The 23,351-nt window shown below is 41.1% G+C and overlaps 1 long non-coding RNA gene across 2 annotated transcripts; it reads left to right on the plus strand.

Moving 5' to 3' along the window:
• Positions 1–6,760: 6,760 nt before the first annotated feature.
• Positions 6,761–20,946, plus strand: LOC103556159 (uncharacterized). 2 transcript variants are annotated; one of them, XR_011529662.1, is made up of 4 exons: positions 6,927–7,176; positions 14,043–14,165; positions 16,502–16,586; positions 20,791–20,946. It is a non-coding gene; the product is annotated as an uncharacterized lncRNA (long non-coding RNA). The 2 variants fall into 2 exon arrangements; XR_011529661.1 differs by lacking the exons at positions 16,502–16,586; positions 20,791–20,946 and having other exon boundaries at positions 6,761–7,176; positions 14,043–14,668.
• The last annotated feature ends 2,405 nt before the right edge of the window (positions 20,947–23,351 follow it).

The raw sequence follows: 23,351 nt of genomic DNA on the forward strand, positions 1-23,351 counted from the left end.
GCTGAACAAGAAACAATAAGATAAAATCAACATTCAACTAAAGAAATTACTTTTTTTAGATTAACTTAACCTTTGGAAAGCATATGAAAGAATGTAATAAAGATAAAATTAGAAATTAATTGGGCTGCAGGCAAATTATAGAAATAAAAATAAGCCCTGCTCATCCTTAGGGATAAAAATGTTACACATTAGATAAACCATTGGTTACTGTAATAAATATTTTTAAAAAAGAATACAGAAAAAGAATGGAAACGTGAAAGAGTATATACTGGAAATAATGGTTTTGTGAGTAATTTAAAAAATTATGTGCAAAGATTTGAAAACCTTGATTAAATGACTTTTTTAAAAGAAACTCAATGATCTAACTGACTCAAGAAGGGGAAATAAATATAAATAGACTAATACTAACAATGAAATTCAGAAAGTTACAGACTTCTAATTAAATAAGGGGAAAAAAAGAAAACAAAACAAATATGGAGCAGATGGTTTTATGGCTGCATTTTTTTAAAGGAATAGCAACTTATTGTACTCTTAAACATTAGAATAAGTTCTACAGAATAGAAAACCCAAAATGATAGTGTCTGAAACAAGTTCATGTCTTTTCCACACAAAGGCAGTCCAGATGTGGAAGTGCAGGATGTCCAGGGCTGGTATGGCAACACCACAAAATCACCAGGTTCCTTTCAGCTACCCTTCCACCATCCCTAGAATTCACCACACCTTCTAGAGCTCCGGCCATCACACCTACATTCCAAGCTCTATGATGGAGAAAGGAACACAGAGGTAGGGCAAAGAGCATGCATGCAACAGCTATCCTTTACTATAGCTTTCTAAACCCACCATACAACCTTCTGCTTCATCACATTAGGCAGAATTTAGTCCAAGGTCACACCTAGGGAGTCTGAGAAATGTCCTCTTTTTTCATGGTGACCAGCTAAAAATCAGGGATTCTCATATTGAGGAAGAAAGGGAGAATGGACAGTGGGGTAGATGACCAACAGTCTCCTCCACGCTCAGATACTATTTAAACTGTTCTAGTTAATGGATAAAAACGAAAAGTCTACAAACTCATTGATATAAAAACATGACAAAGATAACTCCCTGGCACAAAGGAAATGAAATCTAATCTAATTGATCACTGTCTTAGCTTGGGCTGCTATAACAAAATACCCTAGATGGGTGACTTAAACAATAGAAATTTATTTCTCACAGTTCTGGAGACTGGCAAGTCCAAGATCAAGGTGCTGGCTGATTTGGTTCCTGGTGAGACTCCTCTTCATAGTTTGCACTGGACAAACTAGACTGACTCTCAAGGGTTGGTGTCTGGAAGGAGATAACATATGAAGGAAGATGCCATCCCAAGGGGCCTTCCAAGTGGTCAAAATGATGCGGGGTCAGTGAGCCGAGGAGTCGAAAGAAAGATTTCTTGGACTCTCAAGGTCTGGCAGTAGTGCTCTTTTATTTAGAGAATAGTGTGGAATAGCATGGGGACAGCACCCATGGGCAGTCAGAGCTGCTGCGTGGGGATAGAACCCACGGGCAGGAGGAGCTGCTGCATGGGGACAGGACCCACGGGCAGTCAGAGCTGCTGCGTGGGGACAGGGCCCATGGGCAGTCAGAGCTGCTGCATGGGGACAGGGCCCATGGGCAGGAGGAGCCGCTGCTGCTGCCCCAGATACTGCTGCAAACATGGGTGGAGGCTAAGGCTAAATTTAAGGCATAGGTATGTGAGTTATCTCTTTGCAAGACAAAGGAAAGAATATGTAAAAAATTTAAAATGGTTTCAGTGCCCATAGGGTCTGGCCATTGGGCGGTCCCACAACTTTTAGCTAAGAATCAAACCGGATTGAGTAAATGGCAGAAGTCACCGCTTAAATATTATCCTCAGCCAAAAACAAAGGAGGATTTGGGGGGGAGGGGGTGTCAGTTACATGAGGTTGCCAGACAGTAAACAACTTAAGTTCTTGCCTTCCCCATTAAGAGTTTCCAGAGATAAGGCATCCCCCCTTCCTTCACAAATGCAAATATCTCTGATCAAAGAGCAAGCAAATTCCAGTCCTCGGAGCCTGCTTCTCCTCTGCAGTTTTAAAATTAACTAGCCTAAAATCCTCATCAAACAGTGCAGTCCTGCTCCTGTCTGCCATGAAGCCTAGTGGGTCAATGATTTCTTTTGTGAGTTGCCTGGTGTATCCTTCCAATCTATTCCTTGTTCTTACTGTTGTTTGTGTTTTTTGTTTGCTTAAGGAAACTAGAGTTGCTGTTCTCTGTGTGAGACCATATTTATGATCTAAACTAGATTATCAACTTTCAAAGAATCAGATTCCAATAAATTCAAATAAACCCTTCTCAATTTGTTGAAATATCTGATGATGCAGAATGCCCTGTAGGGCTCCTGTGCTCACAATAACAAACTTAAGGTTATTAGTGTTTTCTACTCACAGCTAGGATTGGGAATGTACTGTAGTCCCCTGAGCTCCTTCTCGTTCACCTTGAAGAGGCAGTACATGAACCTGGGCAGCTTGATCTTGTTAAAATTCTGAGCACGGTTCATCAGAGAGCTGCAGGGAGTGAGTGTGTGGCAGGAGCTCCCACTTCCCCCCAGCCCAGTGTCTCATATATCCAGTCTGGGAAACTCCCTTACCAGTGGGTCAGGCCTGTGGGCAGCATCTGGTACATATCTACCCAGAAAACAAAAGAAGAGGGGCCCCCTGGTGCCCCTTCTTCATACCTTCTTGACAATCCCTCTGTCGACGAAAATAATCCATAACCAATCTATAAATGAAAATTTGGGTGAGTTTATTCTGAGCTGAAATCTGAGGACCATGGCCCAGAGCCTTTCTTCCCGAAGGAAGAAAAGGCACCAAAGAAGTGAGGTGTACAGAGTGGTTATATACCCCCATACAGGACGTTTCACATATGATTGAAATGTCCCTCCCACAATAGTCACAAGATTGCCCTGTCGGCACAGCGCTTGATGGACACAGCAGGTAGTGGGTCGGCTATCTCAGAGGGCGTAGCAGGAGGCAACTCTATTGTCTTGAGCTGGGTGGTCACAGGTGACCTCACCTTCCTGGATTAACACCGATCTTCCTTTACTTACGATGGGGTCATGTCCCGATAAACCCATTTTAAGTTGAAAATATCTCAAGTTGAAAATGCATTTAATACACCTAACCTACCAAATAGCATAGCTTAGCCTAGCCTTCCTTAAACGTGCTCAGAACACTTACCTTAGGCTACAGTTGGGCAAAATCATCTAACACAAAGCCTTTTTTATAGTAAAGTGTTGAATATCGGTTGTCTATCCTTGTGATTGCGTGGCTGACAGAGCTGCCCAGCATCACTAGAGAGTATCATAAGCATATCAGTAGCCTGGGAAAAGAAATCAACATTCAAAATTTGAAGAACAGTTTCTACTGAATACCTATCACTTTTGCACCATTCTAAAGTCAAAAAACTCCTAAATTGAACTATAGTAAATTGGGAACTGTCTGTAATCTGTTCTTCCTGTTTCTCATCTTGCATATACAGTGGCCTTCTCTCTGGTTCTAGACAATGCCGAGGTCATTTAGGACAAGGACTTTTGGCTCGGAGCAGTCTTTTTCCTATCTGCTTTTTCTGAAGCTGAGTGTGCTCATTCTGATTACCAGCTGGGCAGATAGGAAGTGTGGGGAGGATTAACATTCCAGGCGGAAACCTTCAAGCTAAGTGGGGCTGGAGTGGGTGGATAAAGGCTCCAGCTAAATGACCTTCAGAGGAACAATTCTGAGACTTATTCAACACAGTGCCTCAGAGGGCATCCAGCGATATGGAAAGCATGTGCTCACGGTGGTAACTAGGTCAGGAATGCGCCTGGCACTGCCTTTTCCACCTTCCCCGTCTCAGTCTCCCTGTTCTAGCACCCCTCCATCCCCAGGTCACATCCTAGTAGCCACCTCTACCAATATTCAGTCTGAGCTCAACTTTTCAGAGTCAGCATCACTGCCACCTTCCCCTCTCGTGTCCTTTTTCTATATGTAAATATGAAAATAGATGCAAATATCTAATGATTAAATTAATAGGTATTTATTGTGTTATACTGTAAAATATAGTAAATTATACTCCCAGTTCTAAGGAACAAACAACCCTACTGTGGTGGTAAATCAGCTTCTCCATATATGTATTAGATCTTGCATTTTTTTCTCATTGTGAGCTTTTCTCTGCAGCAGTAAAAATTATTTGAATATGTGATTTTAAATGACTGCACCAATTTCATGATGACTCAGATACATTCAGGTTGTTTCTTGCAATTATAACTAATGTTCAAATGAACGTCATTGTGTGTAACTAGGTCTTTACCTCGCTTGTTTTTCCTCAGGGTGGGTTTTTGAAAGAAAATTCCTGAGTCACAGCATATGAACATTTGTCTAAAAGACTGTTGATATATTCTTGTCCCTCTCTTTCCCCTTCCCCCAATTCCTCCACCCCCTCTTCGGCTTCTATAGCTCTGGGGTCATCAGCCAACCCCTCCAGGAGCTGAGAAACTCAGCGGGCTCCTGAGTCAGATGGGAAAAGCTTTCTGAGGATGTGAGAGTGGAAAATGTTGCAAATTGGAGGTGAAAACATCACTAGAGCCTGGACTACTTTATTAATCTCCACAGCTGTTTCCTCATGTAAGAAATGGAGGCATACAAAAATGAAAAAAGGGGAGGGGCAGGGGATAGGACAAGGAGCTGGATGCATTTGGGATTTTGCTCAGAACCAAGGGTTACCGATCCTGAAGGACAGGCAGAGTTGTCACTGTTGTAAAGAGTATTTCATGGCCATTCACTGAGTGTGTGTCAGTCAGTTTTTGATGAGTAACAAACCACCTAAAAACTTGGTTGCTTAAAACTGCTATATTGGGGCTGGCCCGGTGGCCCAGCAGTTAAGTTCACACGTTCCAATTCTTGGCGGCCTGGGGTTTGCTCGTTCGGATCCTGGGTGCGGACACGGCACTGCTTGGCATGTCATGCTGTGGTAGGCATCCCACGGATAAAGTACAGGAAGATGGACACGGATGTTAGCTCAGGGCCAGGCTTCCTCAGCAAAAAGGAGGAGGACTGGCAGTAGTTAGCTCAGGGCTAATCTTCCTCAAAAAAAAAAAAAACTGCTACATTTATTCCACTTACAATTCCGTAGGTTAGCTGGTGGTTCTTGTAGTCAGGGCTATCTCAGTCGAACTCTGCTGTGCTTTCTCATGTGTCTGTATCAACAGGAGAGTCAGCTGGCGCTGGGTGATCTGGGACAGTCTTATCTACAAGTCTGGCAGTTGGCAGGCTATAGACGCGAGTGCCTCATCCCCTAGCAGTCAAGCTTAGCATCTTTCACTTGGTTGTTTCAGGGTTATGAGAGACTCAAGAGGGGGACAACTTGCAATGCACCAAGCTCTTTTCAAGCATCTGTTTAGGTCACATTTCTTAAATCAATTGGTTAACCCATATTCAAGGGATAGAGAAATAAATTCCACCTCTTGATGGGAGCAGCTGCAAAATCACAATGCAAAATGGGGTGCAAAGAGAAATGCGATGAGATGAATTTAGGGCAATTTTTCCAGTCTAGCATAAGACGCTTTCTGCTTCAAGTCTCTACGTCTAACTTAAGGGAGGAGCAGAGATTCAGAGACATTCTCAATCCCTAACCCTCAGCAGACTCAGCCCCAGTTTCTCCTGAAAGACAAGGTCTGAGTTCTTCAGGTCATCGATAATTCCTCTCTTCTTTGCCCACACAAAGCACCTTCATATATATGACCTGCTAAAGAGGAATCCTTGGGCCACCATCTCTTAATCTTTGTGAGATCCTGGATAATTCAATCCCTTCTCTGGGCCTTCATTACTCCAGAAAACTATTGACTCAATTTTAGAGATGACAAAGAAAGCACTCATTACTGTGTGGGACTCGGCCCAGATCAGTGGTTCTCCACCCTTGCAGCACATTCTGGTCCTCTGGAGAGATTTTTAATAACATACTGATGCCTGGCCTGCTGCAGAAAAATGTAAAAGGGATATGAGAGGGCCCAGACAGAGGGCTGACATTCTGAGGTTCTGGAGTGTCACTGGAGGAGCCTCTCCTCCAGCAGTGTCATCAGGTTTCACTTCTTCAGCCTTACCCAGTTCCACCCCCACACCCCAGATGAGCCATGAGGATGACTTCAGGACACACACATACCCCCCTCACAAAGCACCCCGCCTTTCCTCCTGAGGCGGGTCCTGAGGGGTGCAAGGTTCCATTCGATTCGGGCGTCTCGCCTTGGGCCACCTGCGGCAGGGAGGCGCCCAGACCGCGTGTAACCCCAGCTAGAGCAGCGCGGGCAGCAGGACCTATGGGCTGCCTGCGCCGCAACCTCCTCTTCCACATCCGAGGGACCCATGGTTGGGGCCTGGAGTCCAGCCCTCTGCAGGATCTCAGAACTGGTGGGGCTGTTCTATGTGGATGTGGGCCACTTAAATTACATACCCTTCTCCTGCCATTGTCAGCGAGATATTTTGGGAAACAGGTTACTGTTCTGAAAGGGCACGGCCCACCGTTTATTTCCTATAAAGATGTTTTTCATGTTTTGTGCGTCAGTAAAAACAACAAACCACATTTGTGACTCTCACATCCGAAATTCGGTTATGAGACGCGCGCGCACACAGCAACAACGGCGCAGACGCAGACGCGGCGAAGAGTCGGGGCACTGGTTGGGCCGCGGCGGCAGCCCAGACTACGTAACCGAGGAGACCACGCGAAACCGCGCGAGGCCGGATTCCGGCGTGAGCGGCGTTGCGAACGCCACTCCTAGCTGCGGCCACAGCCTCTCACGCCGCAGAAGCCCCGCCCACACGCTGGCCCCGCCCCCTTCGCCGGCACAGGAACCCCTACAGGCTCCAGAGGCACTGAGCGCGCCCCCTACGAGGCTTGTTCTCTGGCGTCTCTGATTGGCCAGCTCCCTTCGCGCAGACTAGCGTCCTTTCGGCTGCTGGGTAGCTCCTCTTCCCTCGCTGGGCGAGGCTCTAAAGCCCATGTGCAGCACATTGAGGATCTTCCGATCGGACTTCGCTGATGCTTTTCTCGTTTCCCTCTAAGGGCGAGATCGCTGGGAAAGGAGCTGATGCTGGTGGAATCTTCAGGTGATGAAGATGGAGACTCCAGGTCTGAGTCGGCTGGAAATAAAAAGAGGTGAGTCCAGTAAAGAGACACCCACCCCCCACCCAGGTTGGGGTGGGAAACCTGGGAAGGCGGGGGCGAGGCTGATGCGGAGCGGACAATCACCAGTCCCTCCTGGCCTTGTAGCTGTGGTCTGTAGTTACTGGGTTTTCCTGAGAAAGACTTCAAAATAGAAAAAGTGATGTAAACCTGCATATCCAAACCCCTGCTTTTTAAAAGTTAACATGTGACTGTATTTGCTTCGGATTGTGTTTAGAGAAATAAAAAGTGACAAGCTAAAGGAAGAATTCACCCTCTATCCCCTGTATAGGCAGCCACTCTTCTGGATATGGGCTGTATTCTTCCAGTACCTGATTTTATTAAAAATATTAAAAAGTACTTTCCCAAATGTTAGATGCAGTATGACATCATTTAAGAGGATGTTTAAGGACGGGCAAGGCAATATCAAGTGCTGTCTTGCTGCAATGACCTTTTGCATTTAACGTTTTGTAACAGGCTTTTTTTCCCCCACGTGGTATTGATTTCGTTTGTTTATATAGATCCATGCAGTTGAGTCTGTTCCATTGAAGAATAAGTCATAATGTATTTCTGGGTTCCTTTATTGATAAACATTTAGATTGTATACTCCACAAAGTGGATGTTTGGGAAGAGCTGGTAAGCTCTGCCACTATGATCTCATGCTGTGTTTAAGATGTTTTTAAGACCCTTCCATGTTGCTGTGTCTAACTTATCTAAATCGTAATGACTGCAGAGTGCTTTTCCGTAGTGTGCATCTCTCTACCTCCCTGTTGTACATTTTCACCTTCCCAATGAAGGACTTCCAAATTCTGACAGTTACTAAGTGCCACCAGGTACTTTTCCAAGTGACTTCAGCATCTAGAATCCTGCACCAGCGCTTGAGAGTTTTTCTGCCTGCGTCCTCGCTAACCCTTGGCATTATCTACCTTTCTATTTGTGCCAATCAAATAGGGAGTAACGTGATCGTTCATTGTTGTTTTCTTTGTCTATTTGGAGGATTACTGAGTTTATAAATCTCTTTAAATAATTGTTAGCATTTCAGTTTTCTCATCTGTATACCGCCTGATGATGCTATCTTTTGTTGATTTTCCTATTGAGTCAATTACATTTTTTGGTGATTTTTTTCAGATGTCGATATAGTCTAGCTATTAATCTTTGTTGCTTCTCGATATTTTAAATGTCTTCTCACAAATATTTTATGTTAACTTTGTCCTGGATCCTTAATGGAACAGAAAACTTTAATTTTAACGTAATCAAAATGATTAATTGTGGCCTTATGGCTTGTGCCTTTGGGATTTACTTCAAGAAGTTCTTCCCTACCCCTGGATTGCAGGATGTTCTCTTTTATTTATTTTTTACAAACTTTAGAGTTTACCTTACACTTTTAGGCGCTTAGTTCATTTGGATTCTGCCTTTGTAGGTGATGGTAGGTTGGGATGCAGTTGAATTTCTCTCATTCAGTGAGCTAGTTTTCCCCCCACCATGTACAATCTGTCCTTCCCCATTGATATGCTCTGTTTCGTTTTCCTATGTTCAATCCCCACATCCACCCGCCGCTGTCTCAGGGCTCTGCGTTATCTTGCTGTTCTCTCTGTTCTTTTTATTGCTGTGATTTTGTCATCTGGGCGGGCTGATCCCCCTTTGTCCTATATTTTGAAGTTAATTTCATCTGGGAGCCTTTACCTTCCGTGTAAATTTTAGAATGTTTTTATTTTCAAAAACAGTTCCATTGAAATTTTGTCCTGGATTGCAACAAATACAAATTTTTCTCCATTTTAAAAAATTTCTTGTCTTTGTTTTTTTTCTGTGTGTCACTTTGGCCAGAGATTTATTTTACTAATTTTAAAAGAATTGGCTTTTGGCTTTGTTAATCTCTTCTATTTGTTATTGTTATTGTTTGTCTTATCACTGATTTCTACCCTAATCTTTATCATTTCTTTCCTACTGCTTTTGCTCATTTTTTCCCCTTCCTAAGTTGAATAATTAGCTCACTTAATTGTTTCCTGATGATATATTTAGAGCAACAGAATTTCTTCCAGATATGGTTTGAGCCGAGTCCTACAAATTTCAACTATCTTCCTTCACTCCAGTGTGATTTTTTTCTTTTAATTTGTTAATGTGGTGAATTATATTAGTAACAATTCTAATATTAAACCATCTCACTTTTTATAGCTTTCATAATGGAATAACATGTTTGTGTACTTATACACATAATATACAAGGATCAAGTTATACAAATGCCTAATTACTTTGTAACATTAATTCTTGGCTGATTCGGTTGGTGTTTCTAGGTAACTACTCCTCTCTTACCCCCTCTTCAGAAATTGTTCCTTTCCCTCTTCATTCTTGGAGATATCCCCCTTTTCTCCCGAATACTCCCACTTCTAGGTATGGCTATCGGAGGTTTCAGTCAGCCCCGAGAGACAGAAAGAACAAATGCAAATAAATTGTTTTAAGAACACTTAAAAATTACTTTAAGTAAACACAGGACACATACAAAACACTCACTATATGTTGATATTATTATTATCATTAAGAAGGATTAGTTGTAAATTATCACAAAGTGGTACTTAGTACCTGAAGAGGTTATTAGAGCCTGGTGTGGTCAGGGGCCAAAGGGGTGCTTCACAGAGAAGGGGGTGCAGATGTGGTTCTTGAACAAAAAATTGATAGAGCTCTTTAAAAACAGGGTATTTAAAATCATTCTGATAAAACATATTGATTATAGAAAAATGGAAAAACTAGCAATTTAAAAGAAAACAGATCACCTTAATCCCACTACCCATAGACAACCCCTTTTTATCACTTGATGTATGTTATGTCTTTGATAAAATTTTCAAATAGTTATATTAAAATGAGTTCATATTCTTTAACTGCTGCTTAGCTGTCCATTTTATGAATATACCTAACATTTTGTTTATTCATTCCTTTAATGATGGACATTTAGATGTTTTATATTTTTTTCTCTCTTGCAAACAGTGCCGCAGCTTACGTTCTAGTACACATTCCTGTGTATATGTGCAGGAATTTTTCCAAGGTGTATACCAAGAAGGAAATTGTTGACGATGCACATTGTTAATTGGACTCCAGACTGCCAAATTGCTGTCCGCAGTGTCCTTTTTCCCTCTGCATCCCTGCCACTGTGGGTGTGAGATGATATCTCCCTGTTTTGTTTATTTTTTTTTTTTGTGAGGAAGATTGTCGCAGAGCTAGAATCTGTGCCAATCTTCCTCTATTTTATGTGGGATGCTGCCACAGCATGGCTTGATGAGCCACGCTAGGTCCTTGCCTGGATCCAAACTTGTGAACCCTGGGCCGCTGAAGCGGAGCGAGCAAACTTAACCTCTCCACCACTGGGCAGGCCCCTGACTGTTTTCATTTGCATTTCTTTGGCTTTTGCGAGTTATCGGCTATTGGCTATTTCTTAGTTCCTCTTCTGCCATTTGTTGGTATATCTTTGTCTAGTATTCTTTTGGGTTATTTTTCTTTTATAAGAAAAACAAGATTGATTTTTAAGAGGTCTTTCTGTATTTTGGATTCTAATCCTTAGTGATATGTGAACAGTTAGTTTCTACAACTGTATTTTTTGTCCCTTATCTGTGATTAGAATGGCTCTTGTATAGGAAATGTTAATTTTGGGTTGTTCAAATTCAATAGTATGTTTCTTAATGATTTTTGTGTCTGCTTTAAGAAATTCTGCCCTTCCCTGAGGTCATAAATATTCTCATTTTCTTCTAAAATCTTAAAAGATTGCCTTATCTATATCTTCATTAGATCTGGATGTTTTTGTGGATGATGTGGGGTAGAGCTATAATTTTCTTTTGATTCCATATGAAAGCCAATTACTGAGCCTGAGTTCTCAGCCTTTCTCCACTAACTTTTAATGCTACTTCTAATGTATTGTACGCATGGTACTGTTTCTGGGCTTTCTCTTTTATTGTACTGATTTCCTCATTTATTTCTGAATCAAGGCTATTCTCTGTTAGGAAAATGAAATAGTCCTCCCAACCAAAGATCTGTTTGAGTCCTCATAACCACCCCATCAGTGGGGAAGTCTGATGTGGCATAGTGAGAGAGAGAACATGTCACTAGGGCATAACCCAGGGTTCAGGTCCTAGAGTCCTTACACCCTGGTTGTTCAGCTACTTAACAGGAGCTTTAATTAGACCAGATAGCTAGAGTTGGTGGCCCCATTTGTATGGCGGCCCTGTGTGTGTATGTGTTTGAGGGGGGGTGGTGAAGGGAGAATCCAGAAAGGGCCTATCCTCCAGATTTCCCCATTCATCTCTTCTTGTATGTGGACCCTTACTATTAAGTGTTAATTTTTCTTTTTTGGTTTTGTTTGTTTGTAAACAGTATCTTCTTTAGAAATTAAAGTGTTTGTTAAAGCTTAACGTACAATATCTTTATATAGTCATATGATTAAGTTTATCTGATAGCTTTTTCGTGACAGGTAGATTAGGACAATATGAAGCAACCAGAATGGTAGAACATGGAAGGTTCAAGGGTGGCCTTGGTTAGGGAGATCAGCTTTTAAAAGCATGGGCTAAATTAAAATTTAGAAGTTTTTTATTTTAATTAATCATGCCGTTATTTCTCCCCTTTAATTTCCATAATTATGAGTTGATTATAGTATTCTTTAATTTTTACTGTGCTAGCTATCCTGATAATAATTGTCACCCTCCCCATTCCAGCCAATAATATATTTCATTAAAAAATCAGCTTTATTGATGAATAATTTATTCACAATAAAATGCACGTGTATCACTTATATGATTGTTATTTTATATATCCATGTAGTTACCACCATAATCAAGATACAGAACATCTCCATCAGCCTAGATAGTTCTCCTGTGCCCCTTTGTACACAATCCCCTCTCTCCCAGCCCTCATACCCTTGGACCCAGGCAACCACTGATCTGCTTTCTGTCATTACAGCTTATTTTCCCATTTCATATGAATGGAATTTACATCATATGTATTCTTAAGTCTGGTTTATTTTCCTCGATATATTTTTGAGATTCATCCATGTCATTGCATATATCAGTAGTTTGTTCCCTTTTATTGCTGATTAGTATTCTGTTATATGGATATATTACAATCCGTTTTTCCATTCACCTGTTGATGACATTTGGGTTTTTCCTATAGCATTGTGAAAAAAGCTGGTATAAACACTTGTATACAAGTCATGGTGTGGGCAAGTTTTCATTTCTTTTGAGTAGAATCACTGGGCTGTATAATGTTTGTTTAATTTTATAAAAAGCAGCTGAATTGTTTTCCACTGTGGTTGTAACATTGTCCACTTCTGTCCACAATGTATGAGAGTGCTGGGTCCTCCACACTCTTGCTAACACTGGCTCAGTGTCTTTAACTTCAGGCATTCTATTAGGTGTGAAGTGGTATCTCATTGTGGTTTTGATTTGCATTTCCCTAATAACAATTATGTTTAGCATCTTTCCATGCACATCTTTTGTGAAATGTCTGTTGAAAACTTTTACCTTTTTTTTTTCTTGTCTGTCTTCTTATTGAGTTGTAAGGTTCTTTATATTTTCTGGGTACAACTCCTTTTTCATATATATATTATAAATATTTCCTCTCAATGTGATTTCTCTTTTTATTGCCTTAACTGATTTTTGAAGAACAGAAATTCTTACTTTTGATAAAGTACAGTCTGTCATTTTATCATTTATGGTTCATGGTTTCTATGGTTCATGGTTTTCATGTCTTTTTGAGGAATCTTTGCCTCTGCTAAAGTATTGAAGATTTTCTTCTATATTTCCTTTTAGAAGTCTTGTGGTATTTGTTTTTACATTTAAATCTGTGATATATTTTGAGTTAATTTTTGTGTAAGGTTTGAAGTTTCTTTTTTTTTTTCCCTGCAAAGATTTCTAGTTGCTTGAGACCCATTTGTTGAAAAGACAGTTCCTTCCCTATTGAATAGCCTTGTCACCTTTGTCAAAATGAATTGACTATAGATGTATGAGTCTATTTCTGAGTACTCTATTCTGTTCCATTGATATTTCTGTTTATCCTTATACCAAAACATACTGACATACTGTCTTGATTACTATATTTTTCTACTGTATTTTTTATTGGAATTGTATTTTTATTGGAATTACTGTATTTTTTATTGGAATTGTATTAAAGCTGTATATCAATTCGGAGAAAATTGACATCTTGAGACAATTTTAAGCCTTCCAATCCATGAATATAGTATGTCTCCATTTATTTAGGTCTTACTGAACTCAAAGAAGCATAAGGGAACTTTTTAGGGCCGTTGAAATATTCTGTATCTTGGTTAGGGTGGTGGTAACATGGGAATATATGTTTGTCAAAAATCATCAAGCTGTACATTTAAATTCTGTATAGTTTACTGTGTATAAGAGACTCCAATGAAATTGATCCAAAAAGCAAAAATTAGCTCAGTTATTATATTTCTTTGCTTTCATTGACATGATTCATAATCATCAGACTCATCTGATTTGTGCATTGTTTTATCAGTTGGTTCTGTGCTCAAGAGCCTGCATTGGTTCATTATTGTCTTAATATCCCCACACGAACCCAATCCAGGAATAAATGCTGGCTCCTGTGACCTGGCAGGAAAGGAAGACAGGCCAGGGCCAGGCATAGTGATAGTGAGCAAAAGCTTCTGTGTCAGAGACTATTACATGTTTACTATAATCCCTTTTCTCTTCCTTGTGGACTCAGAGTTAGACTCCTGCTAAGCCCTGCTTGTCAGTATGTGTGGTCGAGTGACTGAGTTCTGGTTTGTAGAAGGTGTGCAAAAGTGATGTGTATCCTTCCAGACTTGGCCCATAACACTTACCACTCACAATATTCCATGCCTTTTTTCTCTTCAGACTCCCTGCATTAGAGACCATCCACAGGGCATCCTTGGAAGCTGTGACCTGAAGGTGGACAAGCCACAGGATGGAAGGAGCTGCATCTCTAAGTCACCAGTGAAGAACAGTCACCCTCAATGGGTTTGGAGAGAAGTCTTCTCTGATATCCACTTTTAAGTCCCGATTATAATCCACTCCTTTCATTCTCGCAGCACTCAGTGTGGTTTAGGGGAAGTTCTAGATTCTCATATCTTGGTCATGGATGATAAGGAAAGGGCCTTTCCATATATGTGAGGCAAAGCAGAGCAGGGTGAGGGGGTAAGGCTCCTCAGGGTAAGGAAGGCCCTGCAGAAGAACGGAGTGGTGTTGCGGAGGCAGGTAGCCGAGGGAGGGGAGCAGTGCCATCAGGATGGGTCCTCAGGGTCTGTCAGCATCCACCAGAGTCTGGCAGAGCTATTTAGAGAAACTGATAGAAAGCTGTACCTACTGCAGTCACAAAGGATCAGGCTCAGAATCACGGATAAACTGAGGATTAATGTCTCCATTTATTGATAAGGAAATTAAGTTTTATGGAGATTAGAATGTTTGTACGTAATACAGTGCTTAGTTCATAGTAGATGCACAATAAATATTTGTTGAATGAAGGGCCTAAGACTTTTAATGCTTATGCCTTCTATCAGGGATTGAGAATTTACCCATTCCGTGGTATATAGAGGGGTATGGTACTGGTGCCCAGGACAGACACATTGTGGTTGGGTGCAATGTTTTAAAAAGTTTGAATGTTAGTGTGCTTTCTGGTATTCCCTAGGCCCTACCACTCCCTGTTGCCTTATCACTCACCCAGTTCACACGATGATGTCATCCGTCTGTCCCCCTGAGCTTCAGTTGTGTGGAATCCCTTCCTACACTCTCCTGTTCACAAGTCACCTTTTAAATAGAGCTTATCCCTAACTCTGTTGTTTTGCCCTCTCCCTTCTCCTTCCTGCCATTGCCTTCCCATCCTCTCCCTCCTATTATCTATCCACACATGTCCTCTCTATTTTTTCTCAAGTTTTTTAACCTTGTCAGTGTCGCAATCCAATGTACACATCAGGATAGATGCGGAGAGGGCTGATGGCCACTCTGAGTTTATTATAACCAGCGTTTCAATACATACATAGCTTACAGCTGTTAAACATACACAGGTGTTCTGGATGAAGTAATTAGTGAATGCCAAGAATTCGTGGTGATTTCTCAAGGAGCCCTCCCTTGGCCTCTGTTTTGATATTATCATGTTATTGCTGTGCTCCTATATTTTTATCTCGGAGCAGGCAAGGCCTCTTAGGCAACGGTCCCTCCTGCTCCCGATATCGATATCGTTTCTCCATCTGTGCCCCTGGGCGGCCGCCGCCTGGCTTAGGTTGCCCCCCCAGGGGTCTTACCAGTCATTGGCTAACCGGCCTTCTCACCTCCGGGTCACAGTTTGTTGGCAAGCTTTTTCCAGTGATTATTAACCCTTCCTATGTCAGGGGCGGCTACAAACCTTATAAGCATAAATTCTTAGGCAGCTATGCCTAATATGATGAACTAGGAAACCTAAGCCAAGAACAGAGTTGTATTCAGATATACCTTCTACAAGTTTCTATTATACATATTTAAAGATACATAAATATTATTGTATTGTGTAGTTATTAGGCAGTTAGCAGTGCTTATAAATTATATTTAATGTAACCTTTATAAACATTCCCATTTTATAGTTATTCAGTTTTTACTAGCTGCTAACTACCTGGGCATCTTGCATGAGTCATTTTATTGTCTTGTTTTCTTATCTACTGAACAAGGGGTTTAGAAGGCATTGTCTTTAAGGAAATTTACAGGTACATATGTAAGGCCCTGTGACTGTGTGATTACTACCTGGACTGATAAAACCTAAAGCAAGGGAAGTGGGGAGAATGGTGTAGTGCAGAGGGGAAGCTGCCTGTTGCTAACTGCACAAAGTTCTCCTAGAAACCTCCTCTGTAAAAGGAGCTTAAGAACCTACATCCCCAGGAGACCTCTGGGACCAGTTTTTCTGGATCCCCTGAGACCAGATAATTGGATAAAGCTGTACATTCTCATCCTGATCCTTTCTGGTCACAGTCCAAAACGTCCCTTTGTGGTCACAATCCTCTCCACAGTCTGCTCGGTGCCACCTCCTCTGGTACCCCAGGTGCTGAGGATCATCCCCTTTGCCGTACACGCGTCCATGTTACCTGTGGGGACTGTGTGGTGTGGGAAGGAAACTCCCTCAGCCTGCACCTCCTGTGTGCCCCAGGCCTTCATGGAATCCCAGGTCTCTCCAGAGAGTTGCTTTTTTGGGTGGTCTCTCCTGGAATTCCTGCTGGGTTTTTATAGTCATTCCTCTCCCCATTCCCCACAGACCTCCTCCCCCTCTTCCTTTCTGTTTTGCCACCATACCAGATGTTACTTTTACCACAGGGCCTTTTCCCTGTTTACAGAGAAAACTGAAGCCATCAGTAGGAACTCCACCAACATGGAATCCAATGTATTGATTGTTACGTCTTGCAGAAATATGGGAGACAGGTGACGAAAGTTCTGTCTTAAGGACTGGGAGGGTTTTGTTTGGTTTAGTAGCTGGAAGACAAAGAAATATGAGGCTTAATAAGCTTTCTGAGTTCACCTGATAATGTGTGAGCTGTCAGTATTTCAGACTAGCATTGTCTTTGTGAGTTATGTAACAATTCAAATAATATTTCACAAACCTTCAAATGAGTTGAAACCTAAATGTGTCATATTTGATAACAAAAGCAGAAAGCATATTTATAATATAGGATGGCTCTCACTTTTTTTTGGATAACAGTATGAGAGGAAAATGCATTTGCTTGGGAACTTTTCAATATTTACCCTAACAATTCTAGCCAACACAGAAATCTGCTGATATTAAAGTAAAAGCATGCATTTTGGGGAAAAAAAATCGGGTGGTTGTCTTAGCTATTTTATTTCTTACACTTGTATATAATAAATAAAAATTTAAACAAACTTGAGGGGAGCATTTTATTTCTACTCACAACTACTTTAACGTTATGGGCTAATCTCTTAAATCATATATAGTTTACAGCTTTATAAGTTAGGAAATTCTGATAAAATCAATACAGTAATAAAATGAAAATTCATAAATGCCCATAACTTTGGAACATATTTTAAGATACCAATTCTAAAGGAGCCAATATCTAATTTCAGAAATACATTAATTGTAAAATTAATTAGGTCAGTTGAAATATTCTGGAATTCCTTCAAACAAAACAAATGAGTGACTAAATTTAGTCATACTAAGAAGTTTGAAGAATTATGCAGTATAACAAATGATTATTATGAATACATAGTAATCTAGGAAAAATGGTTAAGTGGAAAAAGCAAAACATAAAATTGAATATGTACTATGACAAACTATGGAAAATATGTTTACAGATTTATAAAAATTAGAATTTAATGTAGATAAAAAGTTTTTTGAACGGTAGCCTTTTTCTCTGAATACTTAGGAATAGTGGACATGATTGTTATTCCAGCTTTAGCCTCCTCTAATTCTGTGGGCAGCTGCCATCAGCCACAGGTCTCCCTCTGCTGGGCAAATCTGGGGACACACGGACAAATCCTCATCCCATAATTCCTTCTCTCTTTGTGCTAGGTGAATATTTCCCTTTGGGTTTCCATGCTCTGCCCTCTTGAAGCCCTGACTGTGACATTGCAGTGTCACCCCTGGTTCACTTGTAGTCTAGACGTATCAGCTCATTGTCTCTAGGAAGGCTCCTGTTAGCTGCAAGTCTCATTCTGAGTTTTACCTTTTAAAATCATTCTCAGTATACATCCTGGAGTAGACTCTAGGTGCGCTGGGTGCAATTGGGAAGGCCTCTGATTTATTAGTGGAGATAGAGGATGAGAAACAATAGTGGGCTGGAGAAAGGGGGTTGCTGAGATGGAGGGAAACTGCCTGGAAACTCAGAGAGGATAGAGATGAAAACAAGCAGCATGTACTGAATATGCACAAAGGGGTTTTAATCTATCCTGTACCGTGGAAAGGTGAGCTCCTGCAAACAGTGATAGTTTTTTTCCCTAAGATAAGTTCCCTTTTTTTTTAATTGAGAGTTTAACAGCATTTCTAAAGGAAATATTGTCCTATAAACTGGAGGAGGGCCAAATTAGGATTCCAACAGGAAAAAGTTAAAGCAAAAGGTTTAACTGGAAAGAATATAATGAAAGGACTATTTACAAAGGTACGGACAGGGCTAAAGGGAACCACAAGGGATGATGAGGCAGCCTGAGACCAGCAACAGTTGCAGTCTGAGAGCACCCTGTGCTGGGGATGAAGATCTGGTCTCTTCTGTCCTCTGCAGAGTGATGCTGGAGCTAGGACTCTGCACAGCACACATCTGCTTTGTCAGCAGCCTCCCGCTAGTCCCTGCCAAGAGGAGACACTGGAGGGCTGGAAGGGGGAGATAGCACTTCCCATTTACTACCTGTTTACTTTCTTGTTTGTGACATCACCACAGCAAGTGTTCTTCCCCTTGGCAGCAAGAGTTGAATCCATTAACAGTACTCAGCTCCAATCTGTAAACCTGTGCTCCTAAAGTCTGCCTGATGGTGCCTCTACAGACTTACCAACACCAGTGGTCCAGCATCTGCTCCTCAGAGGTTTGGGTCCTAGTTCTGGAAGTCTTTTCAAAGAATCTTCTCTTTGTTCTCTCAACCCTAGAGGTGGTAGCTGCTTCCCACTGTTACTATCTTTGTGATACTTCAGGCCCCCTTTTGCCTTTTTTGTCCTTTATAACTGATTAACAACCATTTACATAAAATTCTTTATGGTGAATTTCAGCAGACGGACACACCCTTAGACCTACCTGTGCCATGTATATTGGACATCTCAGGGTCTGTCACAGGCCATCTACTCTTTTCGCTCTATAGGAAATCACATTCAACATATGATCTGACGCCATCCCTGCTCTCCATATCAGCTGCTCTTTCAGTGTTCCCATTCTTCATGAAGGAATGTTCCGATCACCTGCTTGCTCCAGTTAAAACCATGGTATTATCCTTGACTGTGCCACCCTTCTCATCCTCACATCTAAGCTGTTGATTCTACCTCCTAATGATCTCTTAAACCCATCTATTTCTAACTTCACTGCTACCCTCCTGCTCTAATCATATATCATCTTTCCTGGCATCACTGTGACTTTTTCTTGCCTCCAGTTCTGCCTCACTCAACCCATTCACTCCACAGCTAAATTGTGGATGTGTGCTTCTGAACTATCACTGAATGTAGCCAAAGAAACGTGTAATATAGATCAATGATCCCAACACTAAGAAAACAATGTTGATCAATAAATAATTGGTGAATAATGAATGACAACATATAGCAAAGTATTCAACAGGTTTTATAAGCTGTGGGTTCAGTAAATGTTTATGAAACTTGTTCAGGGCCTTGAAAGATGTGCAGTTCTTTGGATTTTAAAGAAAAGGAGAGAAGAGATTTCAGATGAGAACAAAAATACGTGACATGAAACAATATTTGTGATTGTTTTTTGGGGTGGGGGGCGTGTTACGGTGTGAAAGCTCCCAGCCTGGATGGTTTTCAGATTCAAGTGCTGAGGCCAGCGTGCAGCTGGACACCCAAGTCATGGTCTTGGTCTCCAATTCCAGTGAAGGCCTCAGGCTTGAAAGCTGCCAAGGGGCAGCTGTGCTCCTGGTGCCAGGCGTTGGGAATAGGAGAAAGAACACTCCTTGGAAGTCTCACTGCCGTAAGAGGTGCCCTTCAGGTATCTAAAGTCCTGTGTTAAGGAGGTCTTTGTGTTCTGGGGAAGGAGGCCCTTCTTGATTGATAGAACAAAGCTTTTAGGCAAGGAGCTGCACCACATCTGGATGTGAACCCAGGGGGCCTCCCTGAGAGCAGGCTAAAGCTCTCAAGGACATTCAGGGAGACTTCCACCCTGTTCTGTGTGTACCTTCCTCTCCACGAGGATGTGCTAAAGTGAAGATACAATTTCCCACGTGTTAAAGTAAGATCATAGACTAACTGCTTCCCATGTTCTCCTTAGTCTCAAGCTCTTAACACTCTAGATGGTGGTTATTTCCTTCTCTCAGGGAACTTTGGGGCTCCTGGTCTTCATGTGTAAATATGCTCTATTATCTTCCAAAGTTGCAATGTGCACTGAAAGTTCTATGAGTCCTTCAATAAATGACTGACCCTAAGGGTAGTTGGGAAGCCTCCAAATTTGCAATTGGTGTCAGAAGTGAGGGCAGTCTTGGGGACTATGTACTGTTCCTCTAACTTCATAAGAATATAATAAGATCTTCATGCCCTTGAGATAGAGGATGATTTCTTAAAAGACATAAAAAAAGCTCTAATATAAAGAAACAGAATAATTGGTTGAAGTAAATTAAATGAATTTTTATTCATCAAGATATCCTTGAAAGAGTAAAAGGACAAGTCACAGAGTAGGAGGAGATGCCTGCAACACATATATGGACAAAGAGCTTGTGCCCAGAATTAGAGAAAAACAACTATTTTAAACCAGTGAAAACCCAAAAATAACCTGTTACGGACTGAATTGTGTTCTTCTTGAAATTCATATGTTGGAACCCTAACCTGCAATGTGATTGTATTTGGAGATATAGGCCCTTTGGGAGGTTATTAAGGTTAAATGAGGTCATATGGGTAGGGCCCTAATCTGATAGTGCTGGTGTCCTTATAAGAGGTGGAAGACACCAGATTCCTCCCACTCCGTCTCCCCAGATGCACAAAGAAGAGTGTACATGAGGACACAGTGAGAAGGCGTCCATCGGCAAGACAAGAAGAGAGCTCTCATCAGAAACCAGATCTGTCAGCACTTTGATTTGGGACTTCTAGCCTCTGGAACTGTGAAAAAATAAATCTCTGTTGTTTAAGCCACCCAAGCTATGATATTTTGTTACGGCAGCCTAAGCAGATACACAATGCAACAGAAAAATGGGCAAGAGATGCAAAACAAACCACAATGAGATACCACTGCACATCTGCCACTACAATTAAGAAAGACTAAAAAACAATTGGAAACGACGTAGAACAACAGGAATTCTCATCTAGATTTTACTATTAGGTTTCTGAGGTTCATCTCCATCTGTTTATTACAATAGTCTTAATGTTCATTCCATTGCATGTAAGTTGCTACAACTACTTTCAGAAAGAGTTTAGCATTTGATCCAGTGAGTCTACTCCTAGGTGTACAAAAAACAGATATGTGTTCGCATAGCTACCCAAACACATGCACAGGTACGTTCATGGCATTGTTCGTAATCGCTAAAAAAGAGAAACAAATGTCCATCAACAGTGGAATAGATACCTAAATTGTGGTACATTCATAAAAAGGAATATTGTACAATAAAAATTAATGAATCAATTATACACAGAAACACAGGTGAATCTGTCAAACCTCATGTTTTGAGTGAAAAACACCAGGCATAAAAGACTATATATTGTTTGATTCCCATTTTATATAAGCTTCAAAACCAGGCAAACTAAATTGTAGTGTTAGAAATCAGGATAGTGGTTACATTTAGGGAAGATGGAGGAGTTACTGATGGGAAGCAAATATGAGGAGACTGGGAGAGTTGGCTGAGGTTCTGTTTCTTGACTTGTGTGATGGTTGTAGTGGTGTTCACGTTGTGATCGTTGAACTTTACATTTCTGTTTTGTTATGATTTTTTTATATGTTATGTTTCCCAATTTTAAAAAAAGTTTAAAATATGTTGGTATCTTCTACTAAGGAAAGTGTTTTCAATGAGGAAGAGTTAAGCATCCAGAGTAAATTTTCAAATCTCCAATTTGCTTATGGGTAGGTTTATGGGTTGCTTAACTGCTACTCATTTTTGTTTTTCGTTTATCAATATTCAAATACCGAATATATATTTAGTGCACAACTGAAGATCATGTAGCATAATAACAGCTTTATAAGTAAAAGGATGAAATCAACCTACCAGATTTTTTTGGAGTTGCTACCGCCATTGACCTAATCCTAATTCCAATGAAAAAAAAGTAGCCTTTCCCCCCATTGTGGGACACGTGATAGTGCAGACTTATGGGTCACTTCTCACACACCTTTGGTCCTTATTTTAGAGAAGCAGAACACTGCTGGGTTCCTTAGGGGCAAGGTCTAGACTTGCACACTTGAACCTTGCACTCTCTCTCAAGAGCCAACAAATAAGTGAAGGATCCTTTAAAAAACAGAAACATACAGAAGTGTGGCAGAGAGTGGCTATTTAATCAAACCTATTTTGTCTTGTTCCTAGGCAGCAGAATGAGAATACTTGATCTGCCTCCTTTCTATTTCCTTTGTAGTTAGGAGTTCCCATGTGGAGAGGGAATCACCAAGACCCTCCAGAGAGTTTGGAGGAGGGAGTGATAAATTAATTCAGGGAGTACCCACTGATTCTTAGATCATAAAACTTTTTCCAATTTCCTTCTCACTGGTTTGCATTGACCATGGCTCAGCATAGGTTTAAGGTAAAAGCATACTGCCCTTAAGATATTGGCCTTTAATAGCTGATAGGAGATGCTGAGAGTTCAGAGTTCAGAGAGCAGGACAGTCTCTACAGAATTTTGCCTGATGAATACAGAAGCATTGAAAGTCATTTAGTTTCTGTTTTCAGAACTAAATGACTTTCAATGCTTCTGTAGCTCTAAGCATTCTACAATTCTTTGCAAAGCTGGAATTGCCCTATGATTGCCCTAAAATTGAAAAATAAGAACAGGAAGGGTGGATGATCTTTATCATATTTTATAAAGGATCATCAATCCTCAGTCAAAACAATGTGGTGAGGCTGGCCCCATGGCCGAGTGAGTTCACATGCTCCGCTTGGGCAGTCCAGGGTTTCTCGGGTTTGGGTCCTGGGCGTGGACACGGCACTGCTCATCAGGTCACGCTGAGGCAGCGTCCCATATAGCACAATCAGAGGCACCCACAACTAGAATCTACAACTATGTACTGGCGGGATTTGGTGAGAAGAAGAAGAAAAAAGAAGATTGGCAACAGTTGTTAACTCAGGCGCCAATCTTCGGAAAAAACAACAACTGTGGTACTAGTGCTTGAATAGACAGAAATAGAAAGACTTCTTGAATAGAAAGACTGATACAACAGGATAGCAAAGTCCACAAATTGACAAGTCATGTAAGAATTTTGTACATACACAATAAAGAAAACCTTTCTTTCTTTTTTTTTTCTGCTTTTTCTCCCCCAACGCCCCTAGCACATAGTTGTATATCTTTTTAGTTGTGGGTCCTTCTAGTTGTGGCAAGTGGGAGCTGCCTCAGGGTGGCCT

Source organism: Equus przewalskii, chromosome 19, assembly GCF_037783145.1.
Source record: "Equus przewalskii isolate Varuska chromosome 19, EquPr2, whole genome shotgun sequence".
NCBI lineage: Eukaryota > Metazoa > Chordata > Mammalia > Perissodactyla > Equidae > Equus > Equus przewalskii.